The sequence below is a fragment of the Varroa jacobsoni genome, unplaced genomic scaffold (assembly GCF_002532875.2).
Source record: "Varroa jacobsoni isolate VJ856 unplaced genomic scaffold, vjacob_1.0 scaffold_1327, whole genome shotgun sequence".
In the NCBI taxonomy this organism is placed as follows: domain Eukaryota; kingdom Metazoa; phylum Arthropoda; class Arachnida; order Mesostigmata; family Varroidae; genus Varroa; species Varroa jacobsoni.
Window position 1 is genome coordinate 185,284 of NW_019214229.1, and position 22,807 is coordinate 208,090.

The 22,807-nt window shown below is 39.5% G+C and overlaps 1 protein-coding gene across 3 annotated transcripts in view; it reads left to right on the top strand.

Annotated features, from left to right (window-relative positions):
• The first annotated feature begins 21,409 nt into the window (after nucleotides 1-21,409).
• Nucleotides 21,410-22,807, top strand: part of LOC111268882 (uncharacterized) — a 24,843-nt gene continuing 23,445 nt past the window's right edge. For all 3 annotated transcript variants that reach the window (XR_015314393.1, XR_002685437.2, XM_086971849.1), the window contains exon 1: nucleotides 21,410-22,807. This exon is cut by the window's right edge. The gene's annotated coding sequence lies outside the window, so the exon portion shown is untranslated.

A 22,807-nucleotide genomic window follows, 5' to 3' on the forward strand; every position in this document is an offset into this window, starting at 1 on the left:
TGCTCTTACCTGTCAGGCTGTAATCATCAACTGGAACAAGGCTAACCTTTGAGCAAACGAGATTCATTTCCAAACGGTACTGGAGACATTAAAAGGTAGCAGAAGTGCAAAGACAGCATCGCAGGAAATTTCAGGCGGTCCTACCCGCATAATCTATAGTTAGTCGGACAAAATATAATTTTAAAAAATGTACAGGAGTGTACATAGAGAATGTTCCAAGAGATCGAAACCATGAAAAAGCTTCAACAGACAATAAGAAGACAGTTGCATGTTGAGGAGTTATCGAGGAAGAGCACTTAGATAAGTAAGGCTACATTCAAATAAAATTGACCGACATAATTGCGCTGGCTGAAAAGTGTAAGTCCATATGTTACTTAGGAACATCATGCAGGCTCATTGGGAAGTAGTGTGGTATGGCATTTCAAGCAAATGAATAATAAGACAATACAAAGTTGCCAATTACCTGAATCCATCCACGCATCTACGCAAGTTCTCTCACGCATCGAAGATGGGAAGGTTTATTTTCAGAAGGATCGAGCGCCATCGTCGTGATATGTGACCATATCTTGATGAGAATCTTTTAAACGGATAGATCGGACATCTCATAAGTCTAAAAAAAAATGCACAAAAATACATCATAGATCAAGTGTTCGTTGACGCTTGCGAGCTAGAAGCTTAGCGAAATCATTAGTGTTTTTACCAGTACGGTAAAAATATTAAAAACCTGCGACAGGAGGAGAAGTGATCTTTTTTTTAATCCTTCTACAATTTAAACACTGATGTCCAGTGTTGCCGTTAGACGCCTGTTCAATTTTATACAGGTTACTTACGGTATTCAAACGGGTATAGTGTGTAAAGAGAAACTATGAAGCTCCAATGCTGACGTCGTATGAGCCGGATATTTAGGGAAATAAGGAATTTAATAATTTTCTGAATTATTAAAAAAAGTACGTAACAATAATAATGGTTAATCGGCGATGGCACTAGCTTGCCTTCCACAGTAAGTGTTCCTATGCGTCTCTTAAGCCTTGGAAGGTCTTCATTTAGTTCCCTCATATATCAGCCTTTTAATAGTTTATTTTGTTTCTATTGCGTGCTGTCGCATCACGCCAGATTTTCAGGGTTGTGGTACATCTTTACGATTTTCTTCAGGTGCTTTGTTTCGAATCATCGTTTAAAATTGAACATTTTCTGTGACATTTTTATGTCTAGTTACATTGAGTGGTTTAGGCTTTTTGCCTTATTTATCGAGAAGAGTAATTGCATGCAAATTCATGCTAACTTTATATAGAGAAAACATTTAGATAGAATACTTAGCTTTCTGCCACCTTTGCGAAAAGCAATGATTTTGGCCTAAGCTGGATTGGAAATAGCGATTTTACTGCGTTCAGAAATAGGCCCACATGTTAAGCCGGATCTAATAAAGGTCACTATATCACACTGTCGTTGTGCTTTGCTGTCCTCTTCGTTAGACTATAGCTTTAAAGTGGTTGCTTGCACACCACTCGAAAAGTTGCGCAGTGTTATAAATGAAAGTGGGACAATTCTTTTTCACGAACCTCATCAATGTAACCATGTGTTAATGCACTACTAGATGAACCTAATATTATAATTATAGCTGTAAATCAACAAATATATTACTTTTACCTGTAAAAAAAGGTGCTATACTTTATCTACAGGTTTCGGTGATATTTAAATGGGTTTATTAAGGAACACCACGACATCACGTTGAGTTGCTGGCTTACTAATCTATCGTATCGGACGTCTAATATCTTGATACTTCTACGTCTATAACTTTATTAAGCAAATGTTTTGCTGGCATGCAAGGGCCATAAGACGACGTCCCATATTTTCCGGTCTCGTTTATTACCAGAGCCAATTAGCAATACCGGTTCAATGCCCTACGTTTGCACTGCGAGACTCAAAAACAATCCCGAGTTATTTACAGTACTAACAAAAGCGCTCTATTGAGTTTCTCAAAATTGTCATTTAACCATACGCGCTATGCCTGGTGCCCGGAAGAAGAAAGACAAATCACTATAAGGTTAATGGTTTGATTTCAGAACGCTATACTTAGTGGTCAAATAAATGTATTCTGAGGTAAAGGTTTTTTCGAGCTGCGAACATTTGAGGAAGAGCGCTTGTTCCGAATCGGATATCCACTGTTTTAAATAAGCTTTGCATTCTCCTAGAAGCGATGAATCGGCCCGTTCTCTAGTCCAACCGCTTTTTTCCGCGTACAGTGGTTACGGACATACTTTTTTATAAAAATATGCAGCTTCTCCTGTCTAACGACCGTTTTGTAGTCGGAATGCGAGCATAGTTTTACCCACAGTACTTCAAGGACCGCGGCTCTACAGACGACCACCTGAGGCCCATCGTGGCTTACTCAAATGATTAATAGGGTTCGTCGAATCCAAGAGTTTCGGTACACAACGCTGCGGTGTCGTCAACCGGTACAATATAATCTCCAAAGCGTAGTGCTTAGTACAACACTTCTAGATACTAAGATAATCTGGCTTTCATGACGTCGTTGGTCTCCTTTTTTTTCGCTTTCCAGGGCCTGTTCAACTGATTTGGAAGCATCACGTAAGTCCGTCCGGTTTCCTAATACAAGCTAAAATCATCTGGGATACTAGCGTTGACAAGGCGAATCATGCATCGTTCGACCGGCTATCTGGCCTTGGCTATGACACTAGTGCATTTTCGGCGAAACTAGGTCGGGTCTTCAATCGGACGTATTTTTCGTCTCCTACCAGATCTTTTGTCGCCAACGCGTCTTAACGTCAGCCGTTTTCCGCACCAAGAGCGACAGCGGTCTCTAATCGAAAGTTAACCGCAAATAGTCGCGCCCTTACCGTCTCTCACCGTCCACAGCCTTCACCCCAATCTTAGCCTCTACCCCTGCTTCTTCTTCTAACACGACCTTTTCGAGCAGCGGTTACTCCCACAGACTACCCAAGTTAGCTTGGAAATGCTTTTCCAAGCTCGATTCCAAATTCTGTCCAGCTGCGTCCTGTTTTCGTGATACGAAACTGTGGGCTTCTGTTCCAGTCCTCCTTTATTCGTCTAGTACTGCCACCCTAGCGTCATGTGCTAGTCAGGTGTGCCATGAAATGTGCTGGCTATTACAGTCGTATCCCTTCGGTGTTGCTAGTCTCTAGCCTTCTGTGCAAAAGCGCAGCAGCTACCTTATACAGGGTCCCGGCTTTCATCTGCGCAACGCAAGATCAAGACTTTGCCAAGATAAGATACTTGGTGTATATGTCGTAATTCACACTGCAATGACCTGCACATGGTCTTGTTTGACCTGGATTTTTGCAGATGCATTCGCTTTTAATATGTTTACGAAACCATTATTATTAACTTTACGGCTTGCTACAGAAAATTTGCAAACGCTCTAATTGAGTACGGTGTCAGACCAAAATTTCGCTCTGTGCTTTATTAAATGCTTCTTTCTTTTCTTCTTGCTCGGTCTACAAACGGAAAACGAACATAACTTGTGCTACTGAACGGTCTTAGCGAACCGTTAGAACCTTGGAACGTCCTAGTAGTGATATGCTGACGGCAGCCTTCGCCTCTTTTTGGGAAATTAGGTCAAGCCAGAGTTTGGGAAAGGGTAGAGGAGAAAAAAGCGAGGGAACTGCCGTTCGACTAGTATGATGACGTCGCAAACATCTCGTGAAGTAGAGTACTTGAAATGGTTCGCTTGGTGCCTGGACAGAGGATGGAAAGGGACCCACGCTGAGTCGTCCGCTATCGGAAGAGGAGCACGAAGGGCCAAAGTCCGCCAGATTGAAATAACAGAGGAGGGGGATAGGCATAAGGAAAGGGCGAGGGTGCCCTTGGTCCATAAAGGACAGGGGAACAGAAAAGCAGGAAACCAGGACGATGGGGGCAGGATGAAAGAGGAAGGACAACGCAATAGTGGAAAGGGTGGCCACTACGGAGACTTCGTACCTACATCCAGTGAACACTGGCCGAGGCCCATCCGATAACCAGACGAGAAAATGCATTAGTGCTAAAAATAGATCCGTAGTTTGAGTGGGGGGCGGAGCAACCAGATTTCTGCCGCTGCATCTAGAATAAGAACAAACATGCACCACGGTCTAACCTCGTCTCGATACGTCACCTTGGCGAAGTAAATGACAGATGGTATTATTGTCGGTATGCGACGACAAAAGGATTTGCAACGAGTCAAGGTCTGACCAGTTTTACTGGCGTACCATCTTATTTCTTAAATTTGTACTTTCTTTAAAGAGCCTACTAGGAAGTTATTCTCTGAGCTTTGAATTAATCAATTAACCACTGTCAGTTAACCTCTTATATCCGCAAATTTCCCTTAAATTGAAATCTTTTGGCAGTGCTTATCACTTTGATGAAACGCAGAAAATTTAGCATGGACACGTCATATATAATGCTGTAACTATTAAATTTAGCGAAAATTCCATACCTCATTCTCAAGTATTTTTTAATACTCTCAGAATTTAGATACAATGCGAATGGGCTTATTCCGTTTTAAATAATCGCGCGTTACGTGTGTTCGATGCTGAATCTCTCCTATTTAATTCTGTTAGCTGAGCATACTAAAATATTAAATTAGTTAACTTGAAACCAACGTTTGAGCTGGGTTTGCATTTAAATGTTGTGGACATTGTTGGCGTACGTTGGTGTCAGTTAAGTCTATAAGGCTAGCCCTACTGTTTCACTTCATTGCGTCGGTAGTATCACCTGCTACTAGTGGCGTTGGTACCATTTAATGAACCGTATAAAACGTGCTGCACTTAGGCTTAAGGAATGATCACTATGAAACCTCGTCTTCAGTGGCACGCCATGCTGAAGTAAGTATAGGCATGGGTTGAACGGAAAACACGATCAGTTACAACAAGAACTTACTGTAATGTACGTGGAAGGAGCTTTTTGGTAATTTCCATAGCAGTCAGTCGTGTTCAGGAAATATACATGATTTACTTCATGTACAAAAAAGGTCCTCTACGCTGAACTCGACGGTGTTGTACAATCCGGTCAACAGCTTTACAGACACAGTAACATAGTCGTGCAGAAAAGCAGATACCGCTTTTTGTTGTGATGGTTGGATAAAACTCCACTATTCCGTGCCCTCCGAATGCTTTCCTGGTTAGGCAGATAGTCAGGCAAATGTCACAAAACGCCATTGGCTGTAGCCAAAGCCGTGCGGTAGCAGCCGTCTTTGTTAGCGGCAAATGCCCCGCCAGTCCGGGTCATCGAACACCATGCAACCCGCATTACGCATTGACTCCACCGGCTTCAATTTCTTTTCGGCGGGCCTTCGACGTTTCGTGATTTACTCAGTCGATACATCCCTATTTCGCGTATTCAACGGGAGGTCCGACGTTCTACTAAAATGGCTATAGGAGACCGCGAAAAGTTTAAACGGAACAACTTCAATCCGCCTTGACCAACCCAGCAGGACGAGCGCAGGCACCATTCGCACCTTGCACTGTTTCCTTCTAATGGCACAGCGCCTTCATGCGCAAAGCAGAAGTGGGCAAATATAAAAAAAACCAAAGGCAAGAGCCAAACAAATACGGATGTAGCGGGCGAGAAAGAAGGGAACCAGAAGATGCGAAAGATGGGTGGAGAGATAAATAAAGGGAAACAGGGGCAAAAGGGACGACCATGATCTTTCTCGGAAAGATGCTATCGACGACGTGACGTTTAAAAGCTAAGGCCAACGCGAAAAAACTCTCCCTTTACTTTGACATTTCACGACGCGGTCTACAGTAAGCGATGCCCCAATATCATATGCTCGTACGGCATCGTGCTAAGCGTAAATATGCCTGCCATTTTTACCGTGTGCTCTGTGTAGTGGCTCCTTATTTTTCACGTACATGTTCAATACTGTCAGCATCAAAAATCAGTCGAAGTTTACCATCTCGCCATTAAAAACATAAAGCTGACATATTCTTTGAGATGCCCGACGTGAGTTTGACACCTTTTCCCTAAATAGACGCTATTGTGTACCAACAATTGCAGGATTAACTTCAAGGACTTATTAAAGTCAGCCCTTTAATGATTCCTGTTTTGTGCGGAACCTAGTTGACATTGTGCAGGAATATATAATGATAGTGTTAATTGATGATTTTTCCGTACATATTAATGATTTTTTTCGTTTTAAACTAAATCATTAATATGTACGAATGTTCTAATTTGTGAAATATTTCCTATGGTTTGGATATTTAGCGATTTCAGATGTTGTCTTCTAAGGTACATGAAATACATTTATATTTCTCTATCAGACACCGGGGTAAGGTCAGCTCTATTGAACACATTGTACTACAAGTATCGTTCCTAGTAGAACTGCTACAACTTTTTAACAGAGAAGTGATCTTAACTACTTACATTCTCTCGATATTAGCCACTTTAACATTTATTTTTTGTATTTTAACCCTTGAGTTAAAGGCGCTTTTCCCAATACATTTTTTTTCATTGCTATATTTAGTAGATAAAACATATTACTTCATTATGGAAAACTGTATTTTTCGGAAGTTAGAAAATTAAGTACACACGGTATATATCTATATTAAAATATTCAACATATTAACCAGAAAAAAGATATATAGGCTACTTAGAAACGTGTGAGCCTCAGATATAAAAAGAGAACTGCTAGAGAGAAAGGAAGGCCGTTAGCTAAGGAGGAAGTGCACCTAAAGACTTGAATATTTTTTCATTACAGAGTCATTATAACGGTTAACCTTATGGAAATTGGATATATATATATACGGAGGTTGAAATGCATAGGTAGCTCATGCCGAAAAAACGGGAAGGCCGAGATAATTAACGCGTCTGGTTTCAGCAGTTGACTGTCTCTGGTTTGCTTTACAGTAGGTCCTACATAGGACAGCGCCTACAATCCTTACTCTACAGCCTTATGCGCATTGTTATCGTATTAGTCATATTATCTACTTCAATGAAACTGATAATTGCACTACTACTATTATGATCGCAATTTATTTAGTAATACGCGCTGTTGTAAAAGCGGCCATACTTATCTGAAAGGTCTATATATAGACCTTTCAGATGTGTGTATATACACATATATATACACGTTACACATAAACATATAGCCGCCTTTTCCATACAAGTGTATCAGCATATATTTTAATATACAATATTTTTGTACAGTTCGGGTTGCCCAAAGGGGGCTTCACGGTAGAACGATAATTTTGTTATTAAAATTCTAACTCGTTTAACTATCCTTGCCCAAATATAGACAGTATTCGTCCTTAAACGTCAATAAGATTTAATTTATGTTCATAATTTTACCTGTCTCTAAGTCACTGTATCGTTCCGCCAGTTTCAAAATTTATTCTTATGCACTGGTCCCATATTTTCATGTTTTTAATTAGACCGTTAGATTTCGTTTTAACAGTGCGATAGAGGTAACTGTATCTTGTTGCCAGCCGTTAAAAAAGGCTCTATAGGAAAATTCTGATTAGTCACTAAATGAACCCCGATCAAACACTAGAGAAGCCATAATCTTCGTCACGTACGTTTTACAGCCTGAAGTACTATGGCACAATGTGTGTTTCCATAGTCATTCGATGTTCCGAATTCGGTAAAATTTTGTATTTGCTAAGCTACCCTTTATTGAGACCAGAAAAGTCGGACATGAAGCGAAAGCTGGCCACGCTTCGGCAGACAAAAAGATAGACTGAAACACGGGACATCAAGGCATTAGAATAACATTGATGGACACGTCGATACACGACAAAAAACGCATTGGCAGATTGAGCGGCACTTTAGATAATATCAGCTACGTCGTCGTTAATAGGATTCATTTACAAGGATAACTGGTTGTGATAAGCTCTCAGGATATTGTTTATTTTATAGTAACAGATCATTATGGAAAGTAATAACAGCCTTTTCCTTTGTCTGCTCGCTGAGAGTTTTGCATTAGACATTGTTTAAAAGCTCTCCCACCGCCCGGCATATCGATCTCTAGAACTTCAATCAAGAATAATATTTTATAAATAGGTACTTTTAACGGTGTGTAACACTTAGCAGAAAACGAAGAGAGACAAAAAAAGAGGCAGTAAACACAAACAACCATTACATTCTACACAAGTCGTATATCGTAATATATATATATATATATCGATACATATACGTAATAGATGTTAAAACGTGATTTAACTGTGGGGCACTGAATCGCGAGTTGTCCGGTAACGGAATGCATGATGACCCACTACATGTGAGCAAAGAGTATCTGAACCATCATCCGGTTTATTGACGTGAAACTTTAGTTCCATCCTAAAGATTTGAGTGTTGACAGTCCTACAGAAAATTTTCTTGACACATGTTTAAGGGGATGCAATAGATACTGAACCTTGATTAGAATAGGTTAGGTTAGGTATTGCCTAAATTTCAGAGTTTTCTTGCGATGTCACTTACCCGAAACCATCAAAAACATACATTTCCACCATAGTTATTCAAAATGAATTATTTAAGAAGATCTAACTTTGGCAACCCTTGTATCGAGAATAGACTTTCCAAATTAGCATAAAGTTCAACACGTTTCGTTGGTGAAATTCTATCATTCGCTCAATCGCATTACTTCAGTAACCTCGATAATCATTTGCTTCGATCGTTCACTTACTGTTTTTTTTGGTACCTTACTGTGATGACCTAATCATGCTTGACCCTGCGGCAGGTATTTCATTCTTATAGAATTTTTTGCTATGCTTTCGTTGCTACTGCTGACACGTTACCCTCTTAAAGAAATTTTTTGTGTGTGTACAGATTTTTGTGCAAAAACTTTTTTAGAGTTTCTAGACAAATACACAATGTAGAAAATTGATCAAATTTTAAATTCGAACTCGAGCACCTTATTGGAAAAGCTTGTTGTGGACGCTAAATCTCTGCTCAAACCAGACCTATCTTCAGCAAGTTGTAAATTCCTTCAGGGGGTTAACTACAGGTCACATACTAAGGCGAAAGGACGTCGATAGTGGATTTTCCTCAATGATAAAATCGGAATATCGATAATTGGACGACACTTAAAGCAGACCGGTAATTTGCCGTTATTGGGTATACAAATGTAAGAAAAAAAATAGTCAAACTATCCAATCTAACGGATGGTCTGCCTGAGCTTTTATCTGTATACTTTGAAGGTTATCCAATGCTAAAAAAAAAGGAACCAAATAAATAATTAAACATCCCAGTAAAATTTTTCATTTTAGTTTAAATACTGCTAAATAACACCGAGTACAACATAGAATAATATGGCTACAGCAGACCGATTTATAATCATTGGATATGCAATTCATGGAAGCTTTATTATATTTTTTGTACGCGAGGAAGGATTATGACGAGCTAAGTAAATACTATGATCTGCCATGCCAATGATATCGTGGTGACGATTCCGGCAGTTTGACGACACGAACATGACCAGTGTGAGAGATCAGCTCCTAATTTTTTCTAGAGTTCATACTTACTTAGATTTGCCCAACTCAAGGTTACCGTTTGACTTTAGCTTTGATAACATTTCTCCAAACCTATTTAAACAGAACCGTAAAAATTTTGCATGTATTACAATGCCTCTGCTATTTGAGATCGTCATTTAATCGGTTAAAAAATTATTAATAAAAAATTTAAACGAATCAGACATGCAACACCAACGCAAACCTTTAAGCCTATAGCCATTTTTGCAATTAGACGTAAGTTGTTAGTACAACGTATGGCGAAAATGTTCAATAATGCAGTGAAATTTTTTCCGATATTACGATCTTCTTGCTGCTAAAGGCTATCGCTAAATGAAAAAAATGTTTTTGTAAGTTTTGTTAATATCCTATATATGAGTTTCTTCTAGAAAAAATAAATTGACGAGAAGTAGTTGATTAGGAATTGGTCGCGGTATAAGACACGTGTCAATTAATGTACAAGAATTCTATTTTAGCTCTTTTTTTAGCAACTCGCACCTTTTAGTGGCAGGGCGAATATAAATATCTACGAAGAGAGATATTTGGACAGAGCTTTCAAACATTTTTGGTATATGGGACAGGTATTTTGATGCCTTGAAGTGTTAGTTTGCCAAACTTGTAACACATTGAACCCGTATCCTTCCAAAAAGTACCATTTGTGGTTTCTTTTATGGCAGCGTATTAGATGTATTACAATTTGTACTAAAACCAATAGCCTCGTTAAAGATTCAAAGCATCAAAACGAGTTTTGCATAGGATAGTTTACTTCAGTTAGATCGAAGATCCACCAACCTAAGCAGTCTGATTCGAGCAGCAGTATCCTCTGTGGAGACCCAGTAAGATCAGGAGTGCATATAAACCAAGACAAATTTAATTAGTTAAATGAAGCAAAGGCATTATCGTTTTTTTGGTAAACGGCCATAGAGGCAAATAAACCTTAACATTGAATAAATCTAAACCTTACCGACTCGAGAATAATTGAAAACTACATACATCTGACCAAATTTTAAAATGGCACTACATCGCTAATTCCTTATTTTTGATAACCATGAAGTTAGAAATAGTATCACGTGGGGTTGGTGCACTTGGGCACTTAAGCTGCGATATGCCTATTTGTGAGGCCGACCTGAAGCTTTTGTTTCAAGTTTCATTTTAAACACTTTGAGATAGCTTTTTTATTGCTATAAAACGTACGGCCTTCAGCATTTATGACAGCTGAATATGTATTAAAGGTTTCTGCCCAAGTCGTGTACTCGAATAAAGAAATCCGAGTTAAAGGTTTCTACAGAGATCTTACACTAAAACGTCTCCGTAGCGAGGAACTTAAGCGCAAGTCGTAAGGAAACGCGCTTCTGGGCAAGGCCAAGTCTGCTAGGACAAAGGAAGTGATCTGGTTAGTAAAGCAGGTCATTATTGAAAGTCTAACTTCAAATTATACAGAGAATGTAAACTTGCATTCAAAAGGACTACTTTGAACCGAGATGTCATATTGTTAGGGCGTGGCGAGGTAAGAAGAGATATCTCCTGTGAAAGAAGAATGATACCCGTATGCTAACGTTGCCGGGATGATGCATGCGGAACTACCGCGGGTACGGTGCGCCTTTAAGTGTGCGTCTTACAACGTCGAGGTAAACTTGAAAGCCGGAAGCTGTTAAAAGCGGAATGACAATGGTAATCTAGGCAAAACGTACACCTCCTGGGGGCTGCCGGTCGTAAGAATGATTTTCACAAGGAACTACCGTAGTGTTCCCTGTTAAACAAGTTAGATACCGAGGGGATCATACGGCCGCACTTAAGAGGCTTGAGCGCGCCCAAGCGCTGTATCACAGCTTAGTATCATCTCTGAAATCCTATAATAAATATTTTCATTAACTAAAACGGTACTTCAGTTCACTGTCTTATGGGGAAACCTCTTTAAAATTTCTTCGAAATTGATAACTTTCGTCGATAGAGCATTTGCCCCTTTTTCCAAGGGATAATGTATTCTATCTGCACTTGGTGAACCCACCTGCTTTTTCTTTTACAAAAGGAAGAAGCCAATTTTATAGATGCACTTACCGAACCTCTAAAAAACATCATCTAATGTTACCGCATTCAGGTTATATGGACTGTTTTTATTTTTGATTTCTATTTCTATATCATCGACACAATTATTGTTACAAATAATATGTACCCTAGTCAAATGAGGCTTGTTCTACATTTTTCTCGACAAGTGTTGAAACCGTCATAGTTTTTTTTGGATTTACGTACCGCACACAAATCTGATACTGCAAACGGTAAATCGATTTTTAAAAAATAAACATTTTTCCCGCTCTAATAAAAACAGACTTGAGAGAGAGTGTTTTAAGTAATGAAATAGTGTGCTTCAGTTAATTAAAAAAAAACTAGACCCTGTCAGGTTCACTCATTGTAACTGCCACCCAACATTATTATGCAACCGTTCTGGAGTAGTTCTTACGATAGAAGCTTGAAAAAGCTGTCGAATAACACAGGGCACATGTGCTGTATAGCGGAGTAAACGAATAGCATCCCTTAACAATAGGGTACAGTCCGCCGCAGGTCGGTTATCTGAGATCGATGAGGACCGCCTGAGGGAACCTTAAAAGAAGATGGCCGGCAAACAACTTATAAATTAGACGAGATGATGCGCCGCAGTCAACCTATGGGATTTGTTAGAAAACTCTGAGCGTGGATGCCTCATAAGTTGAGTGAATAGCGCAAAAAAACAGTTTATTGTCGCCCCTCGTTATCTCACCCGGCATATAACAACACTGAACCACAATGACAGCCTTGTGGCTATGGAATTGCCACCAGTGACGAAAAGTGATGTCTTTGTACAGACGTAAGGCAAAGGAAAAGAATGGGTAACTCTGGGACACACGCTCACATTTTAAAATAACCATGATTCGAGTCCGAACGATCTTTTGCACTGGGAAATGCTTGAGAAAAACGAAATGGTTAGCAACGATCTCAATATGGTGCAGTTACATTGATTAAAAAAAGTTATGCGATAGAAAAAGCCCGATAGACTAGGAAAAGTCGACCTTCCTTTGTCGCTCCATGACAGCCTGAATGGTAGGCTTTTTGCATCCGTTGCATCATTCTCCAAACCTGATGTTCGACCAGTGTAGAATTATGTTAGTAACGCTACATTTGACGGTGAAGAGGATCTCGAAAGTCCTTCAACACCAGACCTGGTGGTTTCTGACGAGAAGAACCCAATAAATAGGTTAGAAGATGGAAAAAGGTCGTAGATATAATAAATTAATTCGTTGTTTAAGCAAGTATCATTATGTATTTAATAACTATAACTTAACTGTTTCCGTGGTTAGCTATAGTGAAAATAATAGACGTCTGCAGGCAGATAAGTGGCCTGCCATCCTTCGTTGTTGCGGGCGACAATAGCGTTTCGACGCAAGGTTGAACCTAAAAAAGTGTAAGCATTTAGCAATAGTGGCTGCGTGCTCAGGACGCAATTGTAGATGACCTTTATCGAATATATATATAGAACCGAATTGTGGATAGAAATGTTTATAAAATAACCATCAAATTTAGTATAACATGGGAACTAATGAAGTCAAGAAAATAGACTGATTTCTAAAACCGACGCTCAGTGGCTTTCGTACGATTTCGATGATCGTAATTAGCGGATACTTCTCGACACGGACGTTTTCGCGTTGGTCAACGAGTGTCGCTTATTGACAAGATAGAAATTATCGAAACTTGTTTTCGTATATTTAATATAATACGTAGACGGAAGCATGCGCGTCCCATATACTAAAAACTACAATTGCTTACGGTAACAGTGTGTTAATAGGCCTAGACGTGAGCAATGCGGGTGTGTGCAAGCCTACGGCTCTCAATTGAATACCAAAGAACACTACCGGTATACTTTGTTAGTAAATTTTCAGCTACCATTTATCGTTTTTCTTCCGGCTGCCTCTCTAATAATAACTGATACTTAAGCTGAAGGCACAGCTTAGGTATCAGCTATTTTTTTTTATTCAGATATTTTTTTTTTACATATACAGAACAAATCACTTGAAGTCATTTTTGGCCAAGTTAGTATGATCGATTTTAAACAGCATCGGAAAATTATCTATTTTAGCTTAGTATCCAGACAACTTTCGTCGACCAGTCAGTAAGCAATAGGACAGAGCACCTTATGAAAGTCATGCTTGCCGACAGATTTGCTATTTATAACCTTTTATTGTGCCGTTTCAATATTTACAAAGCCTATATACATATATAGTGAACTAATAGTCCCATAATCAGTATGACATGAAACGCTAGATAAACGCTGAGCTTCATATCTGAAATAGACATGATAAAGACTAACGGGCTTTAAAATAACATCAAACCTATTTGAAATATGGGTTGTATAAGTAGAATTTTTTCAACTGGCTAACAATTTAGAATAAAGGTGTGTTATACGTACTTTTGCGTATATTTTAAGCTTACGTAACAGTAAACAGTGAGATAAGCTATTCTAAGGACAGCACTAGGGCAATACTTTTGAGCAACTGTCTAGATATAATATTGTCACTAGAAGTAAGAGAAAATAATATAAGAAAATTGGGGTTTTAATACCTTTTCTACACATACGAGAACATACATTACTTAGGAGCGATGCTATGTTATATTCGGGGCCGTTTTTCGCACCTGTTATAGGTTGCACATCCAACAAGCCCCAATGCGAAGTACTTCATTTAAACAAAATTATGTACTTTTCAAATAAAAGTAAAGCCAATATTAGGCCTCATAAGCATTTTTCATCAAATTAACGTATGTTTACTAACAATAACCTGATTGCTGGATCTATCGGTATGTGTGGGTTGGGTCTGCTCAAAGCTAACAGGGCGTTTCCAGGCTGCTTCACTCTCAAGCAGGTATCGTTCTATCAGCCAGAGCAACAAGGGACTTTTTATGATGTTATACAGCCAGAAAGAAATAGGATCATGTTAAATGTTATGGATGTACAATGCAAAGTACACCGATGATCCAGATTATCGCAATTTGCAGACAACTAGTCTTTACTCTGTACGCAACTGTTCCGTTACTACTTTGACGGACGATAAGATCAAATTTTTCATATTGCAAATCGGTGTGAACTGGGTTTCTCTTTTTACTATCGAACCTAAATAAGCCTTCACCCACAAAAACAAGCGCCAGTGTTTGTTTTTACCACGTAGTTTTATTGACCAACTAACGCGCTGTATAAAATATCTCGAGCTATTTGGCTACTGATGCTATATTACGACACTAGCGTCAAATAAGTTGGCGTCGATGGCAACCTTAATTGCGAGTACCAGGCCTGCTAACGGGACCTTTTAGGCTCATTCAGGGATCTCTTTTGTCTACTCAGACTGAAGGATCTAAAGGACGTGGACCTCCGGACGACGAACCTTTAAAGCAGTCTATCATAGAGAAGTCCACGGATTTTTTTCAGTATATTCCAGTAATGTGCAATGATCCTGAAGAATTATTGTACACATACATACACGATACATTTTTAGATGCAGGCACGTTTACAACCTGCTCTAAACCATCTGGTGTATTAGTGCATATTAGATAACTGAGCGATATGATCAACTTTTTCCCGTATAATTTCTAAGTCGGCTGTTGGATCTGACGTTTCGAAATCCATACTTTTTAGTAAAAGACTTATCATTTTTATCTATAGATTTAATATTTGTATATACAGAATGGTCAAAATTAATGGTAAAATTATCCGCCTTAGTCATCAGATGCTACAATTATTAATTTTGGATGATTGGGCAAAATTGCAGAAACTAAATATGATAGTCCATATATATTCAAAGTGACTGATATGAAAAATCTATTAAAGTGCCGAAGATATATATACTTAAGAAAATCCTATGCTACACATTAAAAATGTACAGGGAAACCAGTGAAGATAGTGTCTAGGGCTTCGGGTGAGTTGACAGCACCCGAGGTCATAGATGACGTTACGTCTAAATAAGTGGGTGATGAAGCTAGTAACAAAATTGCACTCTTTTTGGATTTTTGGAAATTTTGGACAACAAAGAAAGTGCTTATTTAACACTGAACCGTCACACAACACAGCAACAGGTCGTTTATTGCTTCCATAATCGACCTGTTGCGGTGATATATTTAAGCAGCTAAAACAAGTGAAGTTTATTAACAAGTCGGACTAGAAAAAGATCTACATTAAGTTTTTTTTATTCTCTATGGAGAGAAGCGAATAGACTGACGAATACCAATACTCTTTGGATCAGACTAAGGAACTTCTTCAGTTAGATCTATTATTTATTCATTTTAATCCTGACCTACCTAATGTGATCGCAGCAGATAGAAGTTAATATAATTTAATGGAGCTGTAATTTATCATACATTCTAAAATGGTACAAACGTGCCATACAAGTAGTGTTTGCATTTTAACAGCTTATATACAGAAATATATATCTCTAGAAGAAAATATCTTCTTTCATTAAAACCGAAGATAGCGCCTAACGGTTTTTAGAGAGCTTCTATTTTGCACAGCCAATCGCCTTTACGGTTGAGCCATTCGACTTCCAGGCTATCATTTCAAGATACGCCACAAGGATCTAGTAATTGGTATTCTTCACCAGTTGACTGATTCTTACTGAGAATCGAGGAACATATACATAATGATACCTTAAAAGTTCCCTACATTATTTCGGTAACGCTTGATTGAGTCAGAATTAGAATCCGTAAATGGTACATAGTTTTTAACTAACGGAAACTGGTGTGCCAATATACTATTGAACAATTTATATCACTGCTTCAGCGATCGAGTAAACCCTTTCGGTGTAAAAGAACTACAAGCTAAATTGCTAAAAATACTACACCAGAGTCACCTAGGTTCAATTAAAGTCGAACAAGTCATTCGTGTATGCGCCCGCCTATTGGCATTACGTTAACCGCAAAATTGAAGCTCTGAAAAGAACTAGTCAGACATGTGTAGAGCAAACGAGGTCTCCCGTTATAGTATTACTATAACGGGAGGCCTCGTTTTTGGGGCCCGAAATTGCAGTACTTCACAAGCGCTGCAGTAAGTTGTTTTTTTGCCAGCTGCAATAACCCACTGATCACTGTTCAGGTTAATAACTCCCAAAAACCATTTTATCGACTTGTAAACTTTGTGGAATTTATTTCATTTCATCCACAATTTAAGGGCTCAGCTAAAAAGAGATCCGTTCATATATTCAAACGAACTTAACAGTCGAATGTTTAAATTTTATTGATCTTTTCCAAATGCCAGCCGAACTCTTCTTAAAGTGAAAAGTCATCGATCTTCTTACCGGTAATAAAAGAAAACTTAATCAACGGAAAACAACCTAGAAAATCACGGCGTCTTTCCTTTTTTCTTGCTAAAAAAGAGAAACAGATGGGTCACATTAGTCAAGCTATGTACAGAGCTGAAACTGATGAGCAATACTAATATGCGAACAAATTAAACAGTTGTGGAAACGCATTTACCTCAGAGATTTGAGAAACTTAATTTTGACCTCTATCCACCACACACTCGCACGCGTTCCTGTAGATCGAGGAAACGATTGCCCAGATGATTAACAAGCACATATGCATGAGTATACTTGACGTATAAACATAGCAAAAATTCAGATTACTATAGACCCTTACCAACAACGAGTCCTTACGACATGTACAGTTTAATACGTATTTCTAAAAATATATTGAAAAAAATACTATTTGTTGCTGTCGTATGAGCTTATAAGGCATTCTTCATGTTCGGGCAGGCATCTTTTCATCAGGAGAGCTGGAGGCAGAGAGGCGCTTCCATTAAAAGTTGCATACCATTTAGAGATCAGATAAAAGCGGGATCATGCTGAACGATGCCTATTTGGTGACCATTTTCCTACACCGTGATCAATTTTCAATTTCCTCACAGTCATGTTGGCAATTGAAAACTATCCTGAAATAATAACCCTTTATAGTGGTAAAATTTTACATTTCTAAAAACGATAGACAATTTATTGTCGCGAAAACCTTGTAACCCTTAATAAAGCCACAATATTATAATGCGTTTTTTGACGCAGGTGTCCTTTTTGAGAAATTATCAAAGTCTCTTCTATTGTTGTTGGTTTTCTATAAAGTTGTGTCAGTTAAATGCTAAATCAAATCGAGTTTTCCTAAATAGAAACTTTTCTTTTAGATCCTTTTCCTAGAACGCACCTAAATCAAAGCTGGATCTAAAGTTACTTTCAAGATATAATTGACGGCAGGACTTGTGGGAAAGTCAAACGCCCATGGAGAGAACGCTTGCCAACAATATATTCGACATATTGCTCCAACACGGGCAAGCGAGCATTTTGTTATGATGTATAGAGACCAGGTAACAAAATTTGGTCAATGCCTACGGACTTTTTCTATAACAAAAGCAAGCCAGCAGCTTATAAATATGTGGTAAACACAGTTACAGCGCCTAACATGAATCGGTACTTGAAGACACCTTGTACGTTTGTATTGCCTATGGAATAATATTTCCAAAATTAGATCAGATACAAAGCACCTGGGTGCAGTGTTGTTGGCCCTGGCCATTTGACAAATAAATGTAAGAAACTGTGCTTTTCTTGTTATTAAAAGAACGCTGGCATTTCGTGAACGAAACAGTTAATAAGCATGTATCTATATCGGATGGTCAGTTCTCAAAAGGTCGCATGGATCCATAGATACCAATTATCGACATACATTTCAACAGTCTTCACACACTCCGGCTCACAAATATGACAAAGGTCTGAGTATACCTAGCTCATTAAAACTGCAGTATTAAGAATAACTTTTAATTGAAAGCCTAAAGTTACCTGAAAACCTCCATAATACAACGCCCCTAATACAAGGCCCGCAAAATAACTAGGCCAGCACGAATCAATGGCCTGGCAGAAACCACTCCGTGAGTGCAGCTGTATATACACTCGATCGTAGTACACTCAATGCTTGACAGATTTTGTTGATTCATTATCTGCTAGGTTTTGTGAAACAATTTCACTGTTCTCATACCGATGCAATGATGTTTTCCCGCTCGTAAGGAAACTAATATGGCTTAGCCAAGATGGCATCTTAACTAGCTAGCTGGGATAAACTAATATGTTACTGCTACATCACAGAGTCAAGCCGTACTATGCAAGACAATCCCTAGCACCTAGTCTGGAACTCCGAATCTTTCTCTTCCTCTCTTCTTCCCGGTTCAATGGATCTAACTTGCTACCCTGCAGGATGGCAACACTATCGGTGGCAGCAGCAAAAGCTACAACAGGATGAGTCGGCGTGCTTGAACGCAACACAGCTAATAATATAAGTAAACACATTACAGTCAGAAAAGCCAGTGGTTGCCTGATGGCCGATGACTGCCAGGCTGAGAACGGAAAGCGTAGGCCCTACTTCGAACTGCTTGTCTTCGAAGAACTGCTGGTCCGGCTAAGATAATCCCCGTGGCAGTGATCTCAACAGCTGGTCCCCGTAAGCCGCAGCGTTGCGCCCTTGCCATCGAAACGAAATACCCTATGTGGCAGCAGATATACTCATGCAATACTCCCCTCTAACTACCCTTTTCAATCCCGTCCGTCTTACGCTGTGGCCGACTTTTTTGCTGCCTTATTATACAGAATACGTTAGCGAGCTCATGTGTGTTTACTACCAGCACCACCATACGATGGTGGCAAACAAGCAGCAACAGATGCACCAGAAGCAGTTCTTTGACTGGCACCCAAGCTTTCTCCTCAAATGGCTGCCACCATTTTACAGGTCGAACGTGCCCCTCCAGCGGAAAAGCAGATTCCGATTGGTCTCTCAGCCACGCAACCATACTGTCATTACGGATAGTGGTTTTGGTAGAAGAACATCAGGCCGCGCGAACTACAGCAATGCTGTTCCGAAAGGTAAAAGAATTTCCTAATTTTTATAAGGTGTCATCGCGTTTTGCTGTAACAGGACATCGTCGTTAATTCCCGATCATAAAATACCCCCTTCCTGCTCATAGCCAGTGGTTGTGCTTTCAGAGCGTGCATTGCGAAAAATGCGTGAGGGAGAAGGCGCAGCTAAAGAAGGGGGTACCCGATAGACGTGAAAAAAGGCCAAGAGCTCACTAGTATTGCAGAAGAGCAGACTTATAGGCCCGTAAACGATCACTACCACCCCCCAAAGCTCCTGTTTCTATTACCTGAGCAGCCTCTCCATCCTGGATGTCCTGTGGTCTCCTTCCTCACTGTTGATCCTACTCTGTAGATTCAGAATCTTCTTCAGCCAAATCAAGCCTATCGGATCCCCTGGTGCTTTAAAACTACCCTTGTTGGTCCCTGATGGCCTAAATGTGTCCTTAATGCGATACTGTTAAATGGTATCCTACATCTCTCATCACATGTTTGTTCTATCTGCCTTTAGTTTCTTCCCGTTGTAGCCGTTCGCAAGGTCCTCTCTGACGACCACCTTTCCAACCTTTGCGGCCGTTCGCCGCCTCTTCAGGGTTTTATCGTTCTGATTTGACGTTTCCGTTCCGATATGTTTTCTGCTGCCGACTCTACACAGTTTTTCCGAGAATAAATGGTTCTGTAGGACCAGAGTGTACATATGATAAAGACTGATGATCGAAGGCTTCACAAGAAATCAAGCATGGAAAACTATCTCTTTGCTAGTATAAGCTTGAATTTGTTCCGTAAATATTGCCTGTTTCGGTAACAAGTACTCGAAGAACCGTGGAAGAAGATCACTGCAGGACAGGTTATCCGCAGATCATCATCGATGAGGAAAATGGGTGCTCTTCTATCGTCGATGGTGCTGGTCAATCCCACCTTATCTTTTTCACTTAGCTCTACTCTCTGTATCTTTCGTTTGGGAGTCCGATCAATTTGAACTTCGACATCCACTACATACTATTTGCCATCATCAATCAAAAAGGTGACGGGACGTGCTTGCCGACTGACATAATTGTGTGTGTTTGTTCCTATACCTTCACATGGAACATTGTCCTTCTCATTTTTGAGGAACCAATTACCTACAACCTTTGCCAGGCCATTTTATTTGTGTGATCCGCTGAACAGTTTTAAATATAGATATTAACACAACAGTAATATATAGTTGAAAATGATACCTACACTTACCTTATAGCACTACCGAATACACGCAATGAACACCTGCTCGGTGATCTAGCGCAACCTAGCGTTAACTCTAAATATTGTCAATCTAGAAAAAAGGCCAAATCTCAAAAAGCTGCCAAAAAGAAAAAAGCAAAAATCGTCGTTTCAAATCGATCCGGGTTGACTCTTAATAATAAAAGGAAAAACTATTTATATCAATTTAGTGACGACGTCAGTGATCCATCTATGCTTGCAGTAGAACTCCTGACACATGTGGTGCCATTTTTTTGTTGATTTATAATCTTGTTCAAGAATTTTAATTATGAAGTAAGAAAGTTTCATGGACAGCTCTTCGCATTAGCCTATAGGCTACCTGAAATGATTTCCATTGCGTCGGTAGCGTCACCTAACGCCAAGTGGGTGCGATGCGCTAAGGACCAGTTTGCACGAACTCAGATCAGTTGAAGGTAATTTATTTCAGCTTAGTACCGCAATAATAGCCCGAAGCAAACCATCGTAATTGTACAAGCACACACTGGAACACCATTGTTACTCACTCCAAAAGTCATATGCGATTGCTATATTAAGACTGACCAGATTAATAGGCAACAGATCTCGGAAATCGAAAAGGGAGCTTATTGTTTCGGAGAAGATTGCAATGAGACTTGCGTTAAACTAAAACTGAGAAGCTGAAAAGCCTGAAGATGTAAAATCACTAGGCTTGAAGATGTAAAATCACTGAACTGGGGATCGAGCCCTGATTTTCACGATTGAAAACTCCCTATTCAAATCACCGTGTAGGGTATTCTTAAGCTAAAGCGTGCACTTAAATGAAGATCAGATCAATTTACAATGACGTAAAACGGTTTTATTTAAAGGTTTATTCCATTCGACGCCTACTATAAACTCTATTATAAGGTTTTTCCTACAGAAACGAATAGGGCTTTAAGAGATATCTGCTCATATGCGTACTTCAACTAGAATTAATATCCTCGTAATATTTATAGTTTCTTTCTCTCTTCATATAGCAGAGATTAGAGCTGAATCATCTGCTACAGCGGCTCAGGCCCGCACGGCTGCTACAAGTTACTCCTGCGGGCGACCCGCTGTTTCAATGCAGAATCAGACGAGCCGACGTGAATTCGATCATCATCATCATCATCGTCATGGTGGTTCTTGTTGTGGTTTCTAAGTAAGTTCGATTTAAGTTCAGTTTAATACATTCCATCGTTCAATTACCAAACAATGAATAATCACTCGAAAGATGTGAACACATTAAACCCAAATGTCCAGAACAGGAAAACTTACGCAGCAGGAACGGATAGTAGCAAAATCATTGGATTGGATTTAATCATGGTAACAACGCATTGCATAACCGTTAGTCACGCCAGCTCTCAATACCACTGTCCAGATGACAATCAATTCTAACAATCAAACAATGACAGCGAAGCTTCTCTTTCTCTCGTCGGTATTATGATCATTTGATGAATACCAGGGTATTGTTGTTACTAGGTTATAGCTATTGTTGTCGTCACAGATGATGGCTGGTGATCCTATGACTCTAGGGTTTTTGTATTCCTGTTAGCGACAGCTGCCAGCAGCAGACCGTTAGGCGCTGTGAAACCGCGCGTTTAGTCTGCTGAAGACCGAGAACTTTGCGTCTGCCGCTACGGAGGTGCCTTAGAAACCGACTCATCATCAGGCTACCTGAACGCGGTAGCCACAGTTGCTTGCATAGCTTTATTTGTGATAATTTGTAAAGTTATGATCCTGCACCGATTATTAGACTAATGATGATGTTAATCTGTTGCAAATCAGAAGTTAACTGTATCGTGACGAAAGGCTATTTCAATTATTTCTCAACTATGGTGATGCCTCTTCACGTGTTTACTACAGCCGTCTTCCATGATATCTCTACGAATTTATTGTTCTGTGTTACTATTGAAGATGACACAACCGACGGAACGGCTGTACGGCGGAATGTCGATACATAAAATATATAAGTCGTCTATGTTACAAGGAACCACAAACGAGTAACGTAACACGCGAGATAATTGTTATCATGAAAATGAACAAAACAGAATCCAGTCTTGCTCGCTCATCCGTATTACTTGCGTGTTTGCCTAGAGTACACATACGTTGTGCATTCCGTCGCCGTTATTACTATCGGTACTATTATCATTATTACGAATCATATGAAGCGTTCGGCAACGATTTATGGTCGGTGACGCGGGCTGCTGCGCTGGCGGC